Genomic DNA, 26,007 nt, shown 5'->3' on the forward strand with positions numbered 1-26,007 from the left:
TGCCATTCACCACAAGACATAAAACTTCCACAATGTTTTGCGAAACCATACAAAAACGTTAGTGTAGTTCAATATCGAAAATAATGTCCACCGCTAGCAATGATACAAGCACTGTGCACTGTTAACACTGCTAATGCATCTGTATGTCTTCTCTACACTTCTGTAAAATAGCACACATTGACAGAGGTCTTACACTATGCAATTACAGTATTAACATAATAGCATCACCAACAACCTTTCAGTACCCTGAACATTCACTCTAGCTTTGCTAGCTCTTTGGTTTATAATGTTTGTAAACGGTAACAAGTGAGCAGTGTTACAGTTATCCAGAGAAAATCAGTTTACACACTTTCAAACAGGAAGGTAAGGCAGCCCATATTTTGTGAAGAATTCAAACAATAATGAACTCATACTGTTTAATTTTTATAGTAACAGAGTAATCACTGACTGGAATTCATTACCCAAATCTATTGTTGATTCTCCCTCTGTCAATGATTATAAAACACTGCTGGACAGACACTACAGTAATTGCTTATTTGATTTTTATAGTAATTAGAATAGCTAAGTACGTAATTAATTTTGTTTATGGATGTACAGGCATAAGCCTTTATCCTTAAAATACAAATACAACCACTAAACTAGACTACAGTCAACACAGGGGTGTAGCAAAGCAAAAAACTATAGGGGGGCCACTATCGGTAACTAAAGCAGTGGCGGGGGAGGGTGTAGTTACTTGTGGGTACATGCACAGTGTGCAAAGCGCACTCAGAGCACATGCTCTCCTTCTAGGGGGGTCTGGCGGCATGCCCCCCCCCAGGGAAATATTGAAAAATAGGTGCTATGAGGTTGAATCAGGAGGCAATTTTAGCCAATAATCATAATCACAGTTATGCTAGATAAGTAATCTTATAGCAACCTTGTATACCATGTTAATGACGTGATAGGACTGATGACATCACAAAACACAATTAATAAGGAGCTGTTAATTGAACTAATTTCATGTTGTTAAATATACCCCCAGAAGTTATAAATTACTTGTATGCGGGATGAATTAATGAATTATAGTCTTCCCCCTGAGTATTAGCTACATTCTGCGTTAGTTCGTAGATCCGTAGTCTTCTGGGAAGTGGGACTGCTCTGATTCAGCTTCCTCCATCAAAGGTTCGTTATTAGGGCTAGAGCCAGGGATAAAACAAAGCTACCTCTGCTAGAACCGCTCTGGGAACTGCTAGAAGCTCCTTCACTAACTGGACTCTTTGAAATAGGTCTACCACGGCTACGAATTAATTCTGACAGAGTTTTCTGGTAGTGAGACTGAGACATAACTTAACTCTCTGCAGCTGCACAGTTCTTAAATTATTTTTTAACACGAATTACACGTGAGGTGTACGTAGCTTATTATCACTTTAAGCGCCTCTAATATTATTTCAAATAAACCAGGACCAACATTTTAATCGGTGAGAAAGGAACATAGCTTATCAGCGTCTAAGTAGGCCAATGATCTATAATTATTATGTGTCACATGGTGCATTACTGTAAAAATGATTCCTGCTACAAACTGGAGGGGCCCTGGCCTGTTCTATCTATCCATGGCCACAGGCTAGGGGAGCCCTGGCCCCTGTGCCCCCCCCCCCCCCCCCCCGTTCCTACGCCTATGCAACGGTATGTGTATGTCTGTTAGTGACTGTTGGAATTATGTGGATATTAAATAATATTACATAACTAGTTCTGAGAAGTGTTAATGAAATAAGAAATAATATTCAAGTGCTATCATCCATGTAACTACCTTACCACAAAGTTGATTCCAACATTTTATTGGTGCAATAGTAACATTGAGCACCCACTTCTTCTTGGAATATCCTTTTGAACCACCAACAGAATATTCATATAGTGATAATTTATAGTGATAATTTATATTTATGTAGAGTACAGCTATAGCTCACAACATTCATATGTACGTATGGTAATAGCATTTAGGTCTTCCACACAGATGCACTTAACAAACAAGCTGGTTGATGTCCCAGCTTTATTGCAAGTGCTCATGTTTTACACTCAAAGAATGACTGAATGGATGGGAGGAATTAAGGGATGGATTGGTCTGAACTACATAGTATCTATTCTTATCTGGTACCTCTGATAGGTTATCATTAATGGTTTACGTAGTTGAAATGTTGCTGGAATTATGTTCTAAAAGTGTGGGAAGTGGTTGTTGAAATAGTGTCAGATGTGGTGGCTCAGTGATTGAGTACTAGGGTTGTGTACACATGAGCAACATGGGGTTCTGACTGTGTTAGGAGTGATGCTGATAATCTTGGATTCCATGGCATTTGGACATGTTCTCATGGTTACTCACTATCTCCCAATAGCAGTGAAATCTACTGCAGAGCCTATATGGTGGGCCAACGTTATGTCTCACAAATGAGGAAGGCTAGGTAAAGCTGAGGTGAATAAGTTCTGAATACATGCTGTTATCTGCAGTACAACAGATGCTGAAATTGTGATATGTGTCCGTTTCCAGCATGGTTCTGATTGGTACTTAGAGGTGGTTTCATTACCAAATGAAAATATATTTAAAGTTTCTCTGCCATCGGGGCACAAATACAATTTGTTGGCTAAAGCTTGTATTACAAAATGAACATTGGGCCCCTTCATCAAATGCGTGGATTGCTTATGGTTGCCAGCTCTAACAAAGGCTACATCGGTTTTCAGACATGCTGAACTAGAATCACAGTTACTGATCAGGGACTGTATGGTTGTGGTAAGGTTAGTAACTGGCTGGGTTGGAAAAAAAATCAGTGATGGGTTCAATGTACTCTGCAATGTCTGAGTGGATTTTGGGGATGTGAATTGCTCTGTGAAACAGAGTTTGATTTTGTTGAAATAGGTGGGTTATCCATGCCACACTGGCTACTGTGGTGTTTCTTATGACATCTCCTACATCTATCCTTGATAGAGTGCGTCACTACAATATTCCTGTTTCAGACATTTAAGAAAGTTACCATGCTGACCTAAGAAATCCATTATGTAAGCATCATGTGTGATGTGCCAGTGTGGGGAGCTGAGGATGTGACTTGTATGAAATACAAAATTCAAAAATTGTTTAGTGGTTATGCTTCAAAAATTTCCTTCTTTGATAATAACCCATTCTATGGTACATGCCCAAACCCTTTACCACTCTGCCACTGCTGTCAGTTGCTCACTGCACTTTATAAATAAATACTCTAGTTTATATAGTACATTAGTTTTACCTATAATTTCATATGTAGATCTATCAGTGTGTTCTAGAACATTCCATACGTGCATTGTATTAGAAGCACTCAGAAAAACTGTGTGCTCTATTAGAGTACTGCAAAAATATTAACGAATAGTCAAATATAATATCATATACATAAGAATCACGAGATTGAGATACTCTTATAGAGCAGTTGGGGATAGTGTGATTTAATTATTGTCACACATTTCAGCTAAATCGCTTATGCAAACTAGTCAAATTTTCTTGCATATGTCAATAAAATATCAAAGTAGAAGAAACCTTAAGTAATGTGCTGGATTAGATATCAAGGAGTTACAGCTAAGGTGAAAGCCACCATTTAAAACTTTGACAAAAACTCACTGAAGGGTCCAAAACAAAAAGAAGTGGATTAGTTTTTGCATTTATATATGCAAGCATCAAAGTCGGCCTGTAGCAACCATCTTTGAAATAGGCTTTTGTGTTAACAGAAAATCTAAATATTTTACTATTTTGAAATTATTTTCCGTGTGGTTAGTAGTAACATTATACTTATCATTAATTTTGTTTAATTACTGCTCTATTACTATACGTATTTCAAAATGAGCTTGTTGTGCACATGCTAACCTCGTGACTGTCTTATGAATAGCAATGGTCCATTCTATAAAAGGCACTCTCTATATTGGTTAGGCACAGAGAGTGATAGCTAGGTGTCATGCTACAATGAATCATGATGACAACCTGCACTTCAACCAAGAAAGGAAAGATGTGCAATGTTTCTATGTGGGGACTGGAATACTGATTCAGTAAAAACACTTAGTCTGCAGATGACACCGATCAGCAATTCTCTAACACTAGTAGAGATATAGCATGTGTTTTTATGATTTAAATCCAAAACAGCCAAACTGTGAAAAGGATGTGTGACCTTTAAAAATAGGCTGGTATGAAAAAGATGTGATGTCAAAGGTGACACCAAAGAAATGGCTAACAACACAACATTTTTCACATCAGCCTATTTTAAAAAGGCCACCCCTTATTCAAGCTTAGCTGTTTTGTAGGATAAGATTCCCTACATGAGTGGTGGTATGCCTCCCTTAAGTAAAGACAAGTGTACAAAAGTTTGGAATTTTCAACTAGAGAATGGACCATAACACATCGATAAAAAGTACTGAAACAAGCTGGAGTAGTGCACAATATTAAATCACAGTAAATGTTATATTTCAACTCTGCTTTTCCTAATGGTATCTTGAACACAGTAGTGATATAACACTTCTGATTGTTTTATTGTGATTCAATATCGTGCACTACTCTGGTTTGTTTCAGTACCTTTATTGATGTGTTATGGACCCTACATAAGTTGAAAATTTCAACTTTTTTGTACTTGTTTACTATTTTGTTTTGCAAAATTAAAATTATATTATGACTGGTGAACCCACACATACTGCATCAACAAATTAACTACATCCCATGATGCTGAAGCCGGCGAGTTAAATATCTTGTACAAACAGGCAATGGCAGCATGAGCTGCCTTCTGCAGTATGCAACGTATTGTATTTTTTGGTAGGTGACATACATTGCTAAGTTTTGTAATGGTTACTGGCATGAAAAGGCCTAGACAGCAGACTTCAACTGTCACAAGCTCAACCTAAAATCCAGCACGTTGAAGATCCAGCAGTAATGAACCATAGCAATGTTTTTTTTACAGTTCCTTGCAACCAAAAGATGATGTTCAGTATTTGTAACCATAGAGAGGTCCAATAGCATGATGGAATCTGTGGAAACCAACATGAGATCAGGTCTGGTTAGAGTAGATGTGATATTAGTGGGATAGTACTTGGGGACTAACACTTGCCTGTAGTCAGAAAGGTCAGCATAGACGCATTGTCACCTAGGATATGGCATTCTACAAAATCGTGTGCACATAATAAGACACCATTTCTCGAGGGCAAAAACTGTTTGTGTTCTATGTGTGCTATGAAAATTTTTTAAATACTATTGTGAGGGAATCGTACTGAAAGTTAGATTATTGATGAGTGAGTAGGTAAAAGTTCATAACATATTTGTGTCCCAGTGACTACAGTATATCTGCTTAGGGAAAGTTTTACAATAGAATGTTGATACTTTTGCTCACACTTTTTCCTGGAACGCACTTAAGGTTACAACACATCTATAAAGGAGGTAAATCCTTTTTTAAAGTTCAAAACAAAAACCTGCAAAATGGAGTCGGGATGGAAAGTGTAATTGAACAACCAGTTATAACTTGGTTGGTTGCATTCTGAGTAGAGTGATAAAGGGTACATAATGGACTAATATGCGAGCCGGATTCAATGGTGCAATGGTGTTGGTAATTTTATCAGAGCTGGTTCGCAGTCTAATTGTTTATTATTACACTTTCTAACAACAAACGTTGACAATACTGTTGGTGCTACTTGTCATACAGTACAGTAGTAATGTATATTAGAGATCATGAAGGTTTGGGTTTTTCTGGCCAAGAATATCACATTACAGTACCTTGCCAGTATTGATTAGGTATCATCAAGCCCAGAAGAGCCTTTTAAAATTGCCTGCAGTATGACCCTAAATGCTTCCAATAGGTAGCTAAAGAATTAAACAAAAATTGGATTTTTTTACTGACTGATTAACTATTTGCCTGCCTATTTTCAGACAAGTGTAACATGATAACGGTTAATGCTAAAGCTAGATTATTTCACTGTTTGATGTAGCTTTGTCCCTAGATGTGCCTTTTGGCATACCACAGTACATAAAATACATGCATCATGGACTTACCTTTGTCCTCCTTTGTGCCTATTTCTTTTTGCTAACAGTTGAAAGTGTCAACTCAAAGTAATGCAATACATGGCTCCCCATTTTAATGAGAATTGTCCGTATTTTCCATGGAGAGTGAATTGATATCAGAGGTGTCTTTGTTTGTAATGCTGGGCTGAAAATAGGTGAAAGCAAAGTGTAATGGCGATTCTCAATTTCGATCCAGTTGGGGAAAGTAAATCATCCATATTTTTCATGGTGGCTGGATTGATTGCAGAGGCTGTTCTTCATTTGTAGCACTGTGTAACGGACTGAACATAGCTGAAAGTGAAGCACAATGACCACTTCACTTTCTAGTCAATAAATGATTGTCAGCACATGTTCAGATGAAAAATTAACTCTGCACCATCCTTTCTTTTGATGCACTACACACGGGTTCACCAGACATAATAATGCTACATAAAGTAAACAAACAAATATAAGGAAAAGTTACGTTTGATTGGGGATCATAGAAAAAGTTGGGAAACAAGGGAGGTTGCCTACCCCTGCAGATATACTAGTAGTCTAAGACATTTCAGGTCATGGGTATAGAGTAAAGTACAAACTAAATGTTAACTAGTATATCTGCAGGTGTAGGTAACCTTTCTTGCTTCCCTACTTTTTCTATGATCCAATTGAACTTGTATATGCTGTAGAAAACAACACCTCCTTAATCTACCGTATGGAAGGAAACTTTGGCGCCATTAAAATTTGGCGAATTTGGCGAATGACCATGAATTCGCCAAATTTTACCCATGGCGAAGAAAATAGCAAACCAAGCATCAAACTAATCAATTTTCTACTAGACCAAAGATAGTGGGACAGGCATGAAGCCAAGCCTGCCTCGACCACCTCACTGGGTAGCTAGTTACTGCACACGTGGACGTGGTATCCTCAAACTTCACCTCGAAACGGGCGTGACAAGTAGTGACTACGATATTCACTATTCCAGAGGGTGTAGATCTACTGTCTATATAGTATTACCTTTTAGTTGGTAGCTGACTCCAGGCGCCGAATCGCTGAGAGGCGTGGCACTCGTCCAGTTCTCGCTTCAGGCAGACACAGCAATTAGTAATCTAATTAATTAAATAGGGCGTGCGCTTTATAAACAATTCGCCAAATTTTATTTTGCCAACAGTGATATTTTGCTTCATTCGCCAAATTTCCCCCCCTCCAAAGTTTCCCTCCGTACGGTATTGTATAACTCACTTGAGATAAACAGTGAGATAAAGATTCCTTATTCAAGTAATATGTTTATAGAAATCAGTACAATATCGACTATAAAAATAGAAACAGTTTTTTTGGCTAATGAAGTCATCACACAATTATTTTGTATTCTTGTCAGCAATGTTTACATTCCAATGGCCAGTGTTGGGACAGTTACTTTTCAAAAGTAACTAGTTACATATTACATATTACTTGGAACTGAACTGTTTCGTTACAGTTACATATTACCCATATAATAAAGTAACTATAATAATAATTTACTATAATAATATTACATATTATATTACTTTGTGTCTACAGCCCTAGGCTGTCATGTGTGAAACTACCACCTTATCGTGTTACATTTGTAAGTAAAGTAACTTGAGTTATATTACCTGTTTTTATTGCGTATTTCATTATATTACTTAGTTACCACAAAAGTAATAATATTGCACGCATTACGTAAGTAATGTGTTATGTAAGCAACGCATTACCCCCAACACTGCCAATGGCATCACATATAACAGTGATAAACCCACCATACACACAATAGACTAAACTATTGGACTGGTATACTGGACAGCGTTGAAACCGGGTCGGGTCATCCGGGTCACATTTTCTCCGGGTCATCCGGGTCTGACCCGGATTGGATCACGTGAGAAACGAAATTGTTCGTTTGACGACGTGGAAACTTATAAACGCTATCGCGTAGCTCTTTCGTGAGCCACGCCCACTTATCGCATTACCAACATACGCTCAGCCACGCTCATTTGTTAGTAAGTGTAGTATGTAGCACGAAATCTATGGTGAGGGGTAGCTATTGTTGGTAGGTGAAGACCTTTTTTTTTTTTTTTTTTTTTTTTGGTCTTCAACCTACAGCTAGGCTGAAGTTGCAATATTTACTCAACACGAATCTAACGCTCAAAATGTAGACTCGTTCGCTCGCTCGAGACTAGCCGAAACACGTCTCGGCTTTAATTAATCCGGGTCAAATCCGGGTCTGACCCGGATTGCTATCCGGGTCAGTGGGTCATCCGGGTCAGCAGTAGTGACCCGGTTTCAACGTTGATACTGGAATCAATTTTTTTTGGTTTTCTAGCCTTTTATACTAAAGAAGTGTTTTATAAATTAATGCCATTCACCACAAGACATAAAAATTCCACAATGTTTCACAAAAACCGCACAAAAACTTTAGTGTAATTCATTATCAAAAATAATGCCAGATACAAGCACTGTGCACTGTTAACACTGCTAATGCATCTGTCTGTCTTCTCTATACTTCTGTATAATAGCACACATTGACAGAGGTCTTACACTATGCAATTACAGTATTAACATAATAGCATCACCAACAACCTTTCAGCACCCTGAACATTCACTCTAGTTTTGCTAGCTCTTTGGTTTATAATGTATGTAAACAGTAGCAAGTGAGCAGTGTTACAGTTATCCAGAGAAAATCAGTTTACACACTTTCAAACAGGAAGGTAAGGCAGCCCATATTTTGTGAAAAATACAAGAATTCAAACAATAATGAGCTCATACTGTTTAATAGACCACTAAACTAGACTACAGTCAACAGTATGTGTATGTTTGTTAGTGACTGTTGGAATTGTGTGGATATTAAATAATATTACATAACTAGTTCTGAGAAGTGTTAATGAAGTAAGAAATAATATTCAAGTGCTATCATCCATGTAACTACCTTACCACAAAGTTGTTTACAACATTCCAACACTTTATTGGTGCAATAGAAACATTGAGGACCCACTTCTTCTTGGAATTAGAGCTGTACCGATATGGGATTTTGGCATGTACCGATATGGGATTTTGGCATGTACCGATATGGGATTTTGGCATGTACCGATATGGATACCACCAAAAGAAGCCGATAACCGATAGTTACCTACTCTACAACAACATGTGGATATATTCATTGCTCACTCTATGCCTGTGGTAATAGTGGCTTGGGTTTCTATTGTGCAATCCAGAGAATTAGGCACCCACAAACATTTTTATGCATACTCCCATGGAGCCTTAAACGGATATTTCTGCATTACTCCGCATTTTATTTGCTTGTGTGAAGGCTGGTACAGTAGGTTTTCTTGTGACTGTTCTTTTATTACACAGGTACTATATATAACTGCTTCATTTATTTAAGACTGATAAGCTTTCCGGCAACAAACACTAGAATCGTGTGTATTTGTGTGGCTTCTCATAGCGTAGCGCTTGCTGTCCAGTGAACAATAAGTCACTGCTACTGAACAGCCACATGGATAATGTAGAAAACTAATATTATAATCCGTTTATGTACAAACTATTGCTATATAAATATCGGTAGCGATATCGGTCCTCGTACTGTTCTGTACCGATGCCGATATTGGTAAAAATTGCCATATCGGTGGCCGATATTTTGGCCGATCCGATTATCGGTACAGCTCTACTTGGAATATCCTTTTTCGACCACCATCATAATATTCATGCATATAGCGATAATTTATATTTATGTGGAGTACAACTATAGCTCACAACATTCATATGTATGTATGGTAATAGCATTTGGGTCTTCCACACAGATGCAATTCTATGAAAAGCTGGTTGATGTCCCAGCTTTACAGCAAGTGCTCATGTTTGACACTCACAGACTGACTGAATGGATGGGAGGAAATAAGGGATGGATTGTTCTGAACTACATAGTATCTATCCTTATCTGGTCCCTCTGATAGGTTATCATGAATGGTTCAGTTGAAATGTTGCTAGAATCATGTTTTAAAAGTGTGGGAAGTGGTGGTTGAAATAGTGTCAGATGTGGTTGCTCAGAGATTGAGTACTAGGGTTGTGTACACATGGGCAACATGGGGTTCTGACTGTGTTAGGAGATATGCTGACAAGCTTGAATTCCATGGCAGTTAGACATGTTCCCATGGTTGCTCACCACTGTATCTCCCAATAGCAGTGAAATCTACTGCAAAGCCTACATAGTGGTCCAACTTGATGTCTCACAAGTGAGGAAGGTTATGTAAAGTTGAGGTGATTAAGTTCTGAACAGGTGCGGTATCTACAATACCACAGATGCTGAAATTGTGATATCTGTTTCTAGCATGATTCTTATTGGTACTTAAAGGTAGTTTTATCACAAAAAAGATAATACATTTAAAGTTTCTCTGCCGTGGGGGCCAAATACGATTAATTTTGTTGACTAAAGCTTGTGTTACAAATGAACATTGGGCCCCTTCATCAGTTGCATGGATAGCTTGTGGTTGCCAGCTATAAAAAAGGCCGCATTGGTTTTCAAAAGACATGCTGAACTAGAACCTCAGTTACTGGTCAGGGAGTGCATTATTGCAGTGTAGTTGTGGTAAGGATGGGTTGGAACATCCCCTGCATCTATTCTTTGAGTTGCAATCGATAGCCTTGTAGTTTCCTAAACAATTAAAGCATAGTCATTTCTTTTTTACCATTTCCAACCATGCTTTTACGTCAGTTACCACATTACAATACACAGTACTATATGGACTCTTACAATACACACAGATTGGTTTTACACTTACAGTATACTTTCTTCTCCCCTGTTGGCTGTCCTGCATACACCTGTGAAGAAGGATTCGGTGATACTTGACTAACTATGATTTTTACAACTTGCTCATCCAGACTCTAACCCATGCATTGTAATTTCTCTTTCAATACCAGTACAAACTATGAAGTTCATCAGTATCTTCAGCTTAAAAGGAGTCCAAATATGTTTGCTAACCGGCCAGGCAGAACTTCAGCAAATCAAGCATACGTAGGTAGTCAACTGGTGGGTGTAGATTCGACAACAGGGTCTCTTGATCCAGAATCCAGGACAGTAGCCGGTAAAATAGCTGCTGCTGCATTGTTCATCTGTAAATAGTATTTCAAGGGTGTTAACTTCTCACACCTTAAATCTCTATCGTCTCAAAAAAAGTGTATCATTCAGAATCATTAGTTCCTTCAATTATTGACTGTATCTTCACATCAAATTGTAGCAGTGATTCTACCTGTGATTTAACTGATCAATATAATGTGATATACTGTATTCCATAGCATGCTGCATCAGTTCTGACTCCTCCATCTTTCCATAGATGTGCATTAAATGGGCCTGTTATGCCTTACGAAATCTGTTCAACTTGTCCATTCTGGTTTGCTGTAGGAAAAAAAAACAGAAAATAAAAACAGTCTATCAGTGAATTGGTTTGTCTTGACACGTACCTTTAAAAACATGTCACAGTACCAGGGAGGATTACAAAATAACAAATCTACAGTATCTTGGTCAGAGTATCAATGTCATGGTTGATACACCATACAGCCAAAATATTACGATACGCACTATATTACTCACTAAACAATAACGGATTAACAGAGCCAGAGCATGATCATACAGTGTGGTGACACAAGTACAAAATAGTGTGATCTATTACAAAACAGCTTTAAATTACATAGCTTGTGTATGTATCATAATTTTAGTTTGATAGCTTAACTATGTTAAATCAACATGACATGTTTGAAGGAAAAATTGACCTAGAAATTCTTGTGGTGACATTATAGCTTCTTTTCATATGGCTTCCTATCAGATAGGCTTCCTGTATACACTACCTTAAATGGCAAACATTTGAAAATGTGAATTTCTACATAATATAAATAAAAGAGCATACATTATAATTATTATATTAAATTTCATAGAATTTCCTATTAAGGAATTCTTAAGCAGTCAACCACCAAACACCTTGGAGTATTTAGTAAGCTTTCATGGAACAATCAGGTACAGTGCATTACCCATAAAACTACTCAAGTAAATGGTTTCTTATAATTTAACAGAATGTTCATTAAGTAGTACACAAGCATAGGCATAGGAAGCGGGGGGCTGGGAGGGGGATGCCGTGTCCCCCAATAGCTATTTCAAGTCATCTCTTAAGTACTCAACTGTCTACTTACCGTCGATATTTTATATTACTCTATAGTTCACCTTTCTATTCAATCAGAAATCCATAAAGAATTTATGTAACTATCACCTTGCACAGTGACTCCTCATCAACACTTCAGATTGACAATTGTGACAAGTGTGACTTTAAAATTAATTTTCGTAGAGTTGTGACTGACATAGATGTAAATTACACAAGTAAGAATGCACTGCTGGAATGATTCGAGCATGTGTTTACTACTACAAATACTCTGAAATTCAACCTCAGAGCATTAGTTTTGAAAAAAAAAATTCTGGAGGACATGCCCCCAAAACCTTGTCTAATTTAGCATGTTCTGTATGCTCAGCTTTTATTTTATCCTTACCATTATCTGCCCCCCTCCCCCCCACCCCCAACCACAAGGTGCTTGCTACATCTATCACAAGTCAATGGTTTGCCCAATCCTTAAAGACCTTTTCTGTCTTTGGGACCCCACACTTATGCATGGAAATGTTTAAAGACAAGAACCTGTACATAGACATGCTGTAGTTTGTTTAAATAATTTTTCCATAGTATATAGTATGGGGAGGGTATTGAATGTTATCAGAGTTGTGTTGATGTTATTAACTAGTTCTGAGAAGTGCTAATGGGCTAAGAAATAACATTCAAGTGCTATCATCCATGTGACTACCTTACCACAAAGTTGTTTACAACATTCCAACACTTTATTGGTGTAATAATAACATTAACGATCCAATTCTTCCTGGAATATTGCTTTTTTGTGTGGTGTAGAGCCCTGTTATACAATTTAACTGTATTTCATTATGCAACTGAATTTATCATTGGAACAAAAATTTTGACAAAGTTTCACTAATTCTTTCAACCAACTCCCCACTTCCTCCAAAGGAATTGTCCCTTTCAGGTTCATAAGACTTACAACACGTGAAAAATGTTATAGTTTCTTATGTTAGGCTCACACCAAGACTGTTTGGACAAAACTATTTGAAGTGTTTAGATACCTGTTGTAGGGTGTACCACACTTCCTGTGTGCCTGGCAGCCCTCACTACTTCTACCAGGCAAAATAGGAAACCCGCAAGTATGTTGTGTTATCGGTGCCACCAGCCAGGCCATTTACAGAGGTATTGCCCAACAGCCAGAAGATGCTTTAATTGTGGACAACCTGGACATTTAGCTAGAGAGTGTCAGTCGGGAAACGACAACGGGGCACCCCAAAGGGGGCTGGGGTACCCCAAGAACTAACTAGACCCCCATCTGGTGTGGGCAATATGGTAGTGGTGGCTGCTGTGCGATCCAGTGCAGCAGTCATAAAGGGGCATCTGGCACAGAAAGAAGTAGACATGATGGTTGATTCAGGATCGTCTATCTCTCTAATAGAAGAATCTGTTGCAAAAGCTTATGTGACAAAAACTGAAGCACCCCCTAAAGGACTCCAGTTGGTCTCAGCAGAAGGAAAGGAGATACCTGTTGTAGGGTGTACCACACTTCCTGTGTGCCTGGCAGACCTCATAGTCAACCATAAGTTTGTGGTGGTACAATCCCTAATATCCCCAGTAATTCTTGGGATTGATTTTCTACAACGGCACAGTTTGGTGTTGGACTTTACCACCAGTCCAGTTAGTATTGCATCTAAGCAAATTAAATCTGATTTGAAACCTTCTTTGCCCAAATGTGTGAAGCCACTGTTGAATGCAGCTAAGGTGTGTGCTACAGGAGTGAATGGTGAATCAGAGGATATCATTGACAACTGTGCTATACCTCTCTTTGGTAAGTCCTCACTAAAATGTGTAGATATCCCTAAATGTACTAATCCGTTGTTGTTGGCAGTTTTGGAGCAACATAGGGATCTGTTTCGTCAAATTCCAGGCCAGACTCAACTGGCAGAACACTTCATTCCAACCAATGGGACACCAGTGAAAATACCTCCACGGAGGATACCAGCACATTTCCGAGCGCAAGTAGAGGAGCAAATACAAGCCATGCTGCAAGATGGCATAATTGAAGAAAGCTCAAGCCCGTGGATGTCGCCAGCAGTGTTTGTCCGTAAGAAAAATGGTGATGTCCGCATTTGTGTAGACTACCGTGCACTGAACAAGCATACAGTGAAAGATTCGTATCCTCTTCCTTTACCTGATGAAGTTCAAGACAGACTAGCAGGCTGTACTATGTTTTCCGCGTTTGACCTGCGTAGTGGATACTGGAAGCTTCCAGTACACAAGCTAGATCAGCTCAAAACTGCTTTTTGTCCTGGTCCTGGTTTGGGTCTTTTTCAATTCCGCAGAATGCCCTTTGGCCTGACTGGGGCACCAGCATCCTTTCAGAGATTGATGAATAGGATATGCTGTGACCTGCCGTTTGCTACATCTTACCTTGATGATGTTTTAATTCATTCACGTTCGGTTTCGGAACATGTCCAGCACCTCCAAACATTCTTTACTCGTCTTTCCAATGCAGGCCTCACGTTAAGAGGTGAGAAGTGTTACATTGGGTTGAGTAAGGTAAAATATCTTGGGCATCTGTTCTCAGCAAAGGGTATGGAACCAGATCCAGAGAAGATTGCCGCTGTTCGTGATTGGAGTACTCCTTGCAATGTTACTGAGCTCAGAAGTTTTTTGGGTCTAGCGTCCTACTATCGACGTTATATACGTCAATTTGCTGACATTGCTACACCACTACATGCCCTTACTAACAAAGGCGTTGCATTTGTCTGGACATCTGAGTGCCAAGTAGCGTTTGAGGCTCTAAAAAAGGTTCTGACAGAAGTACCCATCCTGGCATATCCCAATTTTGCTCACACGGCCGTCCAGTTTCAATTACACACAGATGCCAGTGCTACTGGCTTGGGAGTTGTTCTGGAGCAAGGTGACAGGGTCATCGCATATGCTAGTAGGACCCTGACTACTGCAGAAAAGAACTACAGCGTTATCTAAAGAGAATGTTTAGCATAATCTTTGCTTTGAAACAGTTTCGTCATTACTTGCTTGGTAGACGTTTTACTCTTCTTACAGATCATGCACCATTACAGTGGCTAGCAGGTCAGAAAATGGAAGGGTTATTAGCTCGCTGGGCCCTTGCCATGCAGGAATTTGACTTTGCCATTGTTTATCGGAAAGGTACTGAAAATGGCAATGCTGATGCCCTATCTCGCAAGCATTTCCATAGTGTTGAGGCAGCTGCAGCAACATCTTGCTCACCGAATCTGTTTCCTGATCTCCATCTATACCAACATAGTGATCCTGTAGTTCGCCAGCTCCATGATTCACTTTTACAGTCCCACACATCTCCAAAAGGACGTAAGTGGCGTCGACATCCGCTCCCGAGGTACAGGCAAATATGGTCACAACTACTTATACAAGATGGCATAGTTTTCAGACAGTACACTCCGGGTCCAACAGCAGATGCTCTGTTAGTCCCAATTGTTCCCACTTCACTTCAAACCAAAATATTACAACAGTGTCATGATGCTGTCAGTGCGGGACATGTTGGACCTCAGAAAACTGCTGAAAAGGTACGTAAGCTGGGATATTGGGTTCGCTTGCTTCAAAATGTTAACCAGTACTGTAGCAAGTGTGTCACATGTCAATCATCCAAGCCCCCTGCACCACAGAAAGTCCCACTTCACAGCATCCCTATTGGAAAACCTTGGGAAATGGTGGCTGTGGATATTTTACAAGTTCCTTTGTCCTGCCACAATAATCGCTACATCCTTGTAGTGCAAGACTACTTCACTAAGTGGGCAGAGGCTATCCCACTTTCGAACCAAACGGCTGCTACCATCACACGGGAACTTGTTAACATTTTCTCCAAGTATGGCACGCCTGCAATCCTGCATTCTGACCAGGGACGTAATTTTGAGAGCTTGTTATTACAACAGACTTTAGATGCTTTTGGTGTGGTGAAATCCAGAACTACTGCATACCACCCACAAGGGGATGGGATGGTAGAAAGATTCAACCGTTCACTACTACAAATGCTACGCTCATATGTGCGTACTCAGGCTGATTGGGAAGAATTTCTTCCACTTGTGTTGTTCGCATATCGCACTTCTGTTCACACATCTACAGGGGTTTCCCCCTTTGAGCTCATGTTTGGTCGAAGCGCTCAGAGTTTTTCTTTCAGTTTGCCTCCAGCTTTTGATCCTGAGTCTTACAGCAATCACCTCCATTCCAAGCTATCCCAACTTTACGATTTTGTGGAAACTAATCTGGTTGAGGCTGCCCACCACCAGCAAACTTCATATAACCAGCACATCCAAGATCGATGCTTTAAAGTAGATGACGCAGTATGGTTGAGCTCACCAACAGCTGGTAAATTGGATCCAAAATGGGAGGGAGGATGGACAGTAAAAGCCATCAAAGGACCAACCTCATATGAAATAGTAAATGGCAAGAAGAAAAAGATAGTGCACATTAACAGACTTCGTAAACGAATGTGTGTAGAAGTTGATTCACCTGTAAATGTTTCACTGCCCGTGTGGAATCCACCAACCATTGAGCACGAAGTCCTCGATTTAGGAGAAGGTAGACGTTACCTGCAGCGCAGTAGGCAACCCCCAGACTATTTACTTTACTAGCTCGAGGACGAGCTTCATCTGGAAGGGGCAAATGTGACAGACTGATTATTAGTTTATTGTTGTAATCATCGATATTATTGTAATTATGATTTGTTATAAATATCTGTGGTTGTAAATACTTTGTGTGTGACAACTGAATGAAATCATTAGAGTTGGTGTTGAACTTGTACACATGTTACAAGAGTAAAAACACTTGTAGCTGAACTTATACAATGAAAGATTGTGACCACGCCCATAAATGCTATCACATGTGCCCTTAAGCAATCAGAGCATGGTAACCACTAGAGCAGATTATAATGGTTGGCCATCAGACATTTACCTACCAAGTAGCTTGAAGATTATCCAATTACCTACTGAATTGATCAAGGATGTCTGACCACTGTCCGCTAAAAAAGATATACTCTAATAGAACAGTCAGTTTCTTTAACAGAGCAATCAAAGAGTTCCTAAAAATGTGTACTGAAAGCAAGAGAAACGAAGAAGTCTATGACTTAGGGAATTGAACCTGCACTTCTTAATGAGATGTGCGTCATTTTACCACATGTTCACACACTGCTTTAGTGGTTTCTAAAGAAATTTTAAATCTACATCGATCATAGTTGCTATAGATTGTAAAACATGTCACAAAAAATTGCATTCAATACCATATCAATTCATCATAATATTAATTATTATATAGACTTATTAGAGTCTGTATACATAGTCCTGAGTCAAATACTCTCAAAATTTTGCCCAAAATGATTTCAGGAATTTCCCAAAATGTTTCACCTTTTATGCTCTTCAGTGTTTCAATTGTGCTTGCATTATGGCCCTAAGTTAGTAACATTTCTTACAATTATCTTGAAACATTTTAATCAGTGAATGTTCTATTTAGAGTATTACACTACAAAGTGACTGCTCTATTAGAGAGTATGGATCTAAGAAGCTACAGTGTATGTACAATGTATTTGAGTACTCTATTGTATTAGGGAATATCGATCTATCTTCATGGAATTAAGTTCCATAGTTTAAAGTATCCACCTACTGTTCAAGCATCATTCTGGCATAGCACTCCAGGCTATTATGTTTTATGATGCAGCGCATGGCTGCTAAAGGAGTTTTGGGTGTCAAAATACTAAGTAATCTCCATGCATTGAAAATCCAAAAATTTTTAAGGGGATGGGATGCCCAAATTCCCACTATATAGCTTGGCATGTTTCAAATGCTTCTCCTTTGCAATTACATTTTAATGCAATGTAATAATAACTTTTATCTGACATAGTGTCGGATTAACAAATACTAGTTATAATCTGCTCGGTGACCAGATCCCTAAATAATTTACATAGCTGCTATCACTTTATCAACAGTTCAACAAATTGACTGCATCCCATGATGCTGAACCCACGACTTAAATATCTTGCACAAACAGGAGATGGCAGCACAAGCTGCCTTCTGAAGTATGCAACATATTGTACTCTTTGGTAGTTGACATACATTGCTAAGTTTTGTAATGGTTACTGGCATGAAATGGCTTAGACAGCCAACTTCAACTGTCACAAGTTCAACCTAAAATCCAGCATGTTGAAGGTCCAGCAGTAATGAACCATAATGCTCATGTTTGACACTCACAGACTGACTCAATGGATGGTAGAAACTAAGGAATTGGTGAGTCTGAACTATTATAGTATCTATCCTTATCTGGTTCCTCTGATAGGTTATCATGAATGGTTTAGTTGAAATCATGTTCTAAAAGTGTGAGAAGTGGTGGCTGAAATAGTGTCAGATGTGGTGGCTTAGAGATTGAGTGCTAGGGTTGTGTACACATGAGAAACATGGGGTTCTGGCTGTGTTAGGAGTGACGCTGACAAGCTTGGATTCCATGGCAGTTGGACATTTTCCCATGGTTGCTCACCATCTCCCAATAGCAGTGAAATCTACTGCAGAGCCTACAGGGTAGGCCAGCTTTATGTTTCACAAATGAGGAAGGCTATATAAAGCTGAGGTGACTAAGTTCTGAACAGGTGCTGTTATCTGCAGTGCCACTGATGCTGAAGTTGTTGTGATTGACGACCTTTTAAAAATAAGCTGGCTATAAAAAAAGATGTGATGTCAAAGGTGGCACAAAAGAAATGGCTTACACCACAACATTCTTTACATCAACATATTTTAAAAATGCCACCCCTTATTCAAGCTTAGTTGTAAAGTAGGATAGGATTCCCTACATGGGTGGTGGTATGCCTCCCTTAAGTAAAGAAAAGTACACAAAAAATGGAGTTTTCAACTAGATAGAGACCATAACACATCGATAAAAAGCACTTATTCTGAAGCAAGTTGGAGTAGTGCATGGTATTCAATCACATTAAAACAATAAGAAGTGTTATATCCATACTGTGCTCTTCCTTATGGCATTTTGAACACAGTAGAGATATAACACTTCTTATTGTTTTACTATGATTCAATATTGTACACTATTCCAGCTTGTTTCAGTAACTTTTATCAATGTGCTATGATCCCTACTGTATTTGAAAATTCCAATTTTTTATGTACTTGTTTGTTAACTTTTTTAATAAAATAAAATTATTATGACTGACGAACCCACACATACCACATCAAAAGAAAGAAATGGTGCTGTAAACACCAACTACCTAATATCATCTGAAAAGTGAAGTATCCATTATGCTTCGCTGTCAGCATTGTTCAATCAGTTACACAGCATTACGAATCAAAAGTGTTCAAAAAGCATCTATGCCATCAAAGTAGTCACTACGAAAAAATATGGATGATTTCCGTTATGAAGGGAAACCACCATGTACTACTGCCAAATTGATACTTTTCACTGTCGGCCAAATATGAATGAGACACAAAGAAGGACACTGTAAGTCCATGAAGAATGCATTGTACATACCGTGGTATGCCAAAAGGCATGTGTCTTGCTGAACAGTGAAAAAACCAATCCTATAGTTTTAGCTGTAATTGAGTTATGCTTGACTGAAGGCATCAGTTACTCAGTCAGTCGGTCGGTCAGTCAGTCAGCAGAAAATTCAGTTTAATAATTTTTTTAAATTCTGTTGAGAGCTTTTTGGGTCATTCTGAAGGCTTTTATTGGGCTTAGTTTTATTTAACCAATACTTCCTCATCTTTGTCAGGGAAAATTGAAGCTAGTTTTTGGGTAATTTTTGTAATGAAACATGCCTACATCTTTGTGGTCCCTACTATGCAGTGCGATAGTACTGTATGATAATTGTGACCAGATTTTACAAAACCGATCCAAATTGTACATCAGGCAAGATCAAACTAACACTACTAGTGGATAACTACACCATCTTAGTATTGGTTTTGATCCTCAGCATACTCAAACTACACGAGGTGTCTTTTCTGGGTGGTGTGGTGAGCTCGAATGGTGGCTTCTGGCCTTGTGAAGGACCTGGCTTGGCAATAATCAGTTGTATACTGGTGGATGGCCAGATAAGCTTGGCAAGATGTTATCTGTGTAGAGTTTGGTGCATATCATCCACTAAGAAGCCTGTAATCTCATGTGTGGACTCCAGTCATGGTCTGCTAAGTACATCTCTCACTCTAGCTTTCAGGCACAGTCAGGTGCATTCACTCTAGCTTTGCCAGCTCTTTGGTTTATAAATAATGATTGTAAAGAGTGACAAGTGAGCAGTGTTACAGTTAGGCAGAGAAAATCAGTATGCATACTTTCAAACAGGAAGGCAAAGCTGCCCATATTTGTGAAACAACTACCAGGGGTTCAAACTCGGGTTCAAACAATGATAAACTCGTAATGTTCAATAGACCACTAAACTACACTACAGTCAACAGTATGTGTATGTCTGTTAGTGACTGTTGGAATTGTGTGGATATTAAACAATATTACATAACTAGTTCTGAGAAGTGTTAATGGACTAAGAAATAATATTCAAGTGCTATCATCCATGTAACTACCTTACCACAAAGTTGTTTACAACGTTCCAACAGTTTATTGGTGTAATAATAAGGTTGAGGACCCACTTCTTCCTGGAGTATCCATTTTGGTCCACCATCATATTATTCATATAGTGATATATATTTGTGTAGTACAGCCATAGTTAGAGTAGCTCACAACATTCATATGTATGGTAATAGGATTTGGGTCTTCCACACAGGTACAATTCTATGAACTTAACAAACAAGCTGGTTGATGTCCCAGCTTTGTAGCAAGTGCTCACCACATCGCTCGTGATACAGTGTAAGGATGGATACTATGTAGTTTGAAGCAAGCTATCTCTTCTTCCCGTCTAATCTGTTATAATACAATGTAATATCATGTCAGATAAAATTGGACCTGACATAGTGTCAGATCAACAAATACTACTTATAATCTGCTTGGTGACCACAACCCTAAATGATCTACATAGTTGCTATCAGTTTATCAACAGTTCAACAAATCAACTGCATCCTACAGTATGATGCTGAAACCCGAGAGTTAAATATTTTGTATGAACAGGAGATGGCAGCACGAGCTGCCTTCTGAAGTATGCAACGTATTGTAATCTTTGGTAGATGACATACATTGCTACGTTTTGTAATGGTTACTGGTATGAAATGGCCTAGACAGCCAACTTCAACTGTCACAACTTCAACCTAAAATCCAGCATGTTGAAGGTCCAGCAACAATGAACCCTAGCAATCTTTTTTACAGTACCTTACAGCCAAACAATGCTGTTCAGTATTGGTAACAACAGAGAGGTCCAATAGCATGATGGAATCTGTGAAAACCAGCATGAGATCAGGTCTGCTTAGAGCACATGTGATACTAGCGGGATAGTACTTGGGGACTAACACTTGCCTGGTAGCCAGGAAGGTCAGCATAGATGCATTGCAACCTAAGATATGGCATTCTACAAATCATGTGTGCATAATTAGACAACATTTTTGAGGGCAAAAACTGTATGTGCTCTATGTATGGTACAAACAAAATTAAAATACTATTGTGAGGGAATCGTACTGAAAGTTAGATTATTGATGAGTTAGTAGGTAAAAGTCCATAACATATTTGTGTTCCAGAAACTACAGTATATCTGCTTAGGGAAGGTTTTCACAATAGAATGCTGATACTTTTGCCCACACTTCTTCCTGGAAATCGAAGTCATAGTAAGATTTTACTGGATCGCACTTAAGGTCACAACACATCTATAAAGGTGGTAAATCCTTAACAAAAACCTGCAAAGTGTAATGGCCACTTTCATTTTCAACTCAGTTGAGTTAAGTAAATCATCCATATTTTTCATGGTGGCTGGATTGATTGCAGAGGCTGTTCTTTGTTTGTAGCACTGTGTAATGGGCTGAACATAGCTGAAAGTGAAGCACAATGACCACTTCACTTTCTAGTCAATAATTGATAGTCAGCACATGTCCAGACCAAAAATTAACTCTGGCACCATCCTTTCTTTTGATGCACTATGCACGGGTTCACCAGACATAATAATGTTGCATAAAGTAAACAAACAAGTATAAGGAAAAGTTACGTTTGATTAGAGATCATAGAAAAAGTTGGGAAACAAGGGAGGTAACCTACCCCTTCAGATACACTAGTGGACATTTCAATCATGGGTATAGAGTAAAGTAAAGACTAAATATTCACTAGTGTATCTGCAGGTGTATGTGACCTTTCTTGTACTCTTGTCAGCAATGTTTGCATTACAATGGCACCACATATAACAGTGATAAACCCACCACACACACACACACACAATAGACTGAACTACTGGACTGGTATACTGGAATCAAGTTTTTTTTTGTTTCTTGCCTTTTATACTAAAGAGGTGTTTTATAAATTAATGACATTCATCAGAAGACATAAAACTTCCACAATGTTTAGCAAAACCATACAATAACGTTAGTGTAGTTCAATAACAAAAATAATGTTCACCGCTAGCAATGATACAAGCACTGTGCACTGTTAACACTGCTAATGCATCTGTCTGTCTTCTCTACACTTCTGTAAAATAGCACACATTGACAGAGGTCTTACACTATGCAATTACAGTATTAACATAATAGCATCACCAACAACATTTCAGTACCCTGAACATTCACTCTAGCTTTTCTAGCTCTTTAGTTTATAATGTTTGTAAACAGTAACAAGTGAGCAGTGATACAGTTAGCCAGAGAAAATCAGTTTACACACTTTTAAACAGGAAGGTAAGGTAGCCCTTATTTTTGGTGATAAAATACAAGAATTCAAACAATAATGAGCTCATAGTGTTTAATAGACCACTAAACTAGACTACAGTCAACATTATGTGTATGTCTGTTAGTGACTGTTGGAATTGTGTGGATATTAAATAATATTACATAACTAGTTCTGAGAAAAGTTAATGGACTAATAAATAATATTCAAGTGCTATCATCCATGTAACTACCTTACCACAAAGTTGTTTACAATATTCCAACACTTTATTGGTGCAATAGTAATATTGAGGACCCACTTCTTCTTGGAATATCCTTTTGGACCACCATCATAATATTCATATAGTGATAATTTATATTTATGTGGAGTAGAGCTATAGCTCACAACATTCATAATGTACATAAGGTAATGGCATTTGGGTCTTCCACACAGGTACAATTCTATGAACTTAACAAACAAGCTGGTTGATGTCCCAGCTTTATAGCAAGTGCTAATGTTTGACACTCAAAGACTAACTGAATGGTTGGGAGGAATTAAGGGATGGATTGTTCTGAACTACATAGTATCTATCCTTAACTAGTCCCTCTGATAGGTTAACATGAATGGTTCAGTTGAAATCATGTTCTAAAAGTGTGGGAAGTGGTGGTTAAAATAGTGTCAGATGTGGTGGCCCAGAGAATGATTGCTTGGGTTGTGTACACATGAGCAACATGGAGTTCTGTCTATGTTAGGAATGACGCTGACAAGCTTGAATTCATGGCAGTTGACCATGTTACCATGGTTGCTCACCATCTCCCAATAGCAGTAAAATCTACTGTAGAGCCTACAGAGTAAGCCAACTTTATGTCTCACAAATGAGGAAGGTTATGTAAAGCTGAGGTGACTAAGTTCTGAGCAGGTGTGCAGTACCACAGATGCTGAAATTGTGATATCTATTCCCAGCACGATTCTTATTGGTACTTAGAGGTACTTTCGTTACAAAAAGATAATACATTTAAAGTTTCTCTGCCGTGGGGGCACAAATACAATTTGTTGGCTAAAGCTTGTGTTACAAATGAACATTGGGTCCCTTCATCAAATGCATGGATAGCTTGTGGTTGCCAGCTCTAACAAAGGCTACATTGGTTTTAAAAAGACATGCTGAACTAGAACATCAGTTACTGGTCAGGGAGTGTGTTATTGTGGTAAGGTCAGTGACTGGATGGGTTGTAGCAAAAGTCAGTGATGGGTTCATTGCACTCCACAATGACCGAGCAGATGTGAATTGCTCTGTGAAGTAGAGTTTGATTATGTTGCAATGGGTGTGTTATGCATGCCACACAGGTTACTGTGGTGTTTCTTATGACATCCCCTGCATCTATTCTTTTAGTTGCAATTAATAGCCTTGTAGTTTCCTAAACAATTAAAGTATAGCCATTTCTTTTTTACCATTTCTGACCATGTTTTTACGTCAGTTACCACAATGAAGTACACACCACTAATTGGACTCTTTCTGGACTCTTACAATACACACAGGTTGATTTTCCGCTCACTATGTACTTTCTTCTCCCTTGTTGACAGTCCTGACTGACCCTACATACACCTGGAAAGAAAAATTTGATTGACTATGATTATTACAACTTTCTCACCCAGACTCTAACCCATGGATTGTAATATCTCTTTCAATACAATACGACGTTCATCAATATCTTCAACTTGAAATGAGTCCAAATATATTTTCCATCCAAGCAGATCTTCAGACAATTTTAGCAGATCAAACTTAGGGAGTCAACTGGAGGGTGCAGATTCAAGAACAAGGTGTCTTGATCCAGAATCCAGGACAGTAGCTGGTGAAATGGCTGCTGTTCTGTGAAGTTACAGTAATAGCATTTCAAGGGTGTCCTTCCATCTCTATCATCTCAAAAGTGTCTCATACAGAATCATCAGCTCCTTCAATCATCGACTGCATCTTCACATGATCTAATTATTGCAGTGATTCTGCCTGTGATTTAACTAGACAATAAAATGTGATATAACTTAACTAGTAGTTTCTTCAGTAGCATGCTGCATCAGATCTAATTCCTGTATCTTTTTCCATAGATGTACATTAAAGGGGCTTGGTATGCCTTGTGAAATCAGTTCAACTGCCCATTCCCTCCATCTATGGAAAAGTAGAAAAGAAATGGTCTACCAGTGAATTTGTTTGTACCATATTAAGAAATGCCTCGGTACCACAACATCTGTGGAGAGGAACAGCAAATCAATCCTGGTCACAGTACCAATGCCATGCATGGTATAACATGTTCACAAAAAACAGAAATCAGGAGGGCTGGTCACTGCATGGATGCTGGACAATGTGTCACACACTCACTCATTGCCAAAAAATAGCATACAGTACACACTAAAGTATATGCATGCACATAACCAACTAATCACAGTCTCACTACTACTACTACTACTACTAGAGTCAGTTTGTGACATCTAGATCTATGATTTGCTAGATACACATGCACATTACAGGCGCAGATCCAGGATTTTTCAAGAGGGGGTCTCCGAGCTGGGTGGAGGGTTACCCCCCTAAAGTTCACATAATTATTCAACTCAGCCTACGGCTGTACGTAGCATTCATACATAAAATGTGCCCTTAGGCAAGAACGATGTGTGTATCTATCTATAACTAGCCAGAAACCTACACTGCTGTTTGTGCAGCTTATTGCTATACTATGCTAATAATTGTAGACTTATAGCTTACTACATACGCAACTTCCTGGCACACAGTAGTCATGACGAATGATGCAGCACTTGTTCATCACACCATAGATTTTGATCACACTTCTTGCTTGCCGTCACCCTCGCAGACTGAAGTGGCACCAAAAGTCAACCTTGTGCAAGTGCGAGTAGAAGTTGGTCTTCCTGACCAAGTCGAAGAACTACTGAAGTAGCTAACTCCTGTGTCACTTTGTAATTCATACTGTCGAGTGCGGGGACCAGCATTCTGTGTCTTCTGGGTGAGGCCTCAAGAACAGCCAAGTAATATCATGCGCCCATATTAACCAAAGGCGGAGTCAGGTGTATTACCACAAAAGAAAAGTACCGACAGTAAAACACTCTTTATATAAAGCATTA

General features: G+C 38.8%; 1 long non-coding RNA gene across 9 annotated transcripts; it reads right to left on the reverse strand.

Moving 5' to 3' along the window:
- Window positions 1–26,007, reverse strand: LOC136246490 (uncharacterized). 9 transcript variants are annotated; one of them, XR_010696488.1, is made up of 6 exons: window positions 25,641–26,007; window positions 25,091–25,228; window positions 24,919–25,042; window positions 24,531–24,861; window positions 24,435–24,484; window positions 1–160 (listed from the first exon to the last, which is right to left on the reverse strand). It is a non-coding gene; the product is annotated as an uncharacterized lncRNA (long non-coding RNA). The 9 variants fall into 9 exon arrangements; XR_010696486.1 differs by having other exon boundaries at window positions 24,407–24,484; XR_010696482.1 differs by having other exon boundaries at window positions 24,378–24,484.

Source organism: Dysidea avara, chromosome 2 (genome assembly GCF_963678975.1).
Source record: "Dysidea avara chromosome 2, odDysAvar1.4, whole genome shotgun sequence".
Taxonomy (NCBI): Eukaryota; Metazoa; Porifera; class Demospongiae; order Dictyoceratida; family Dysideidae; genus Dysidea; species Dysidea avara.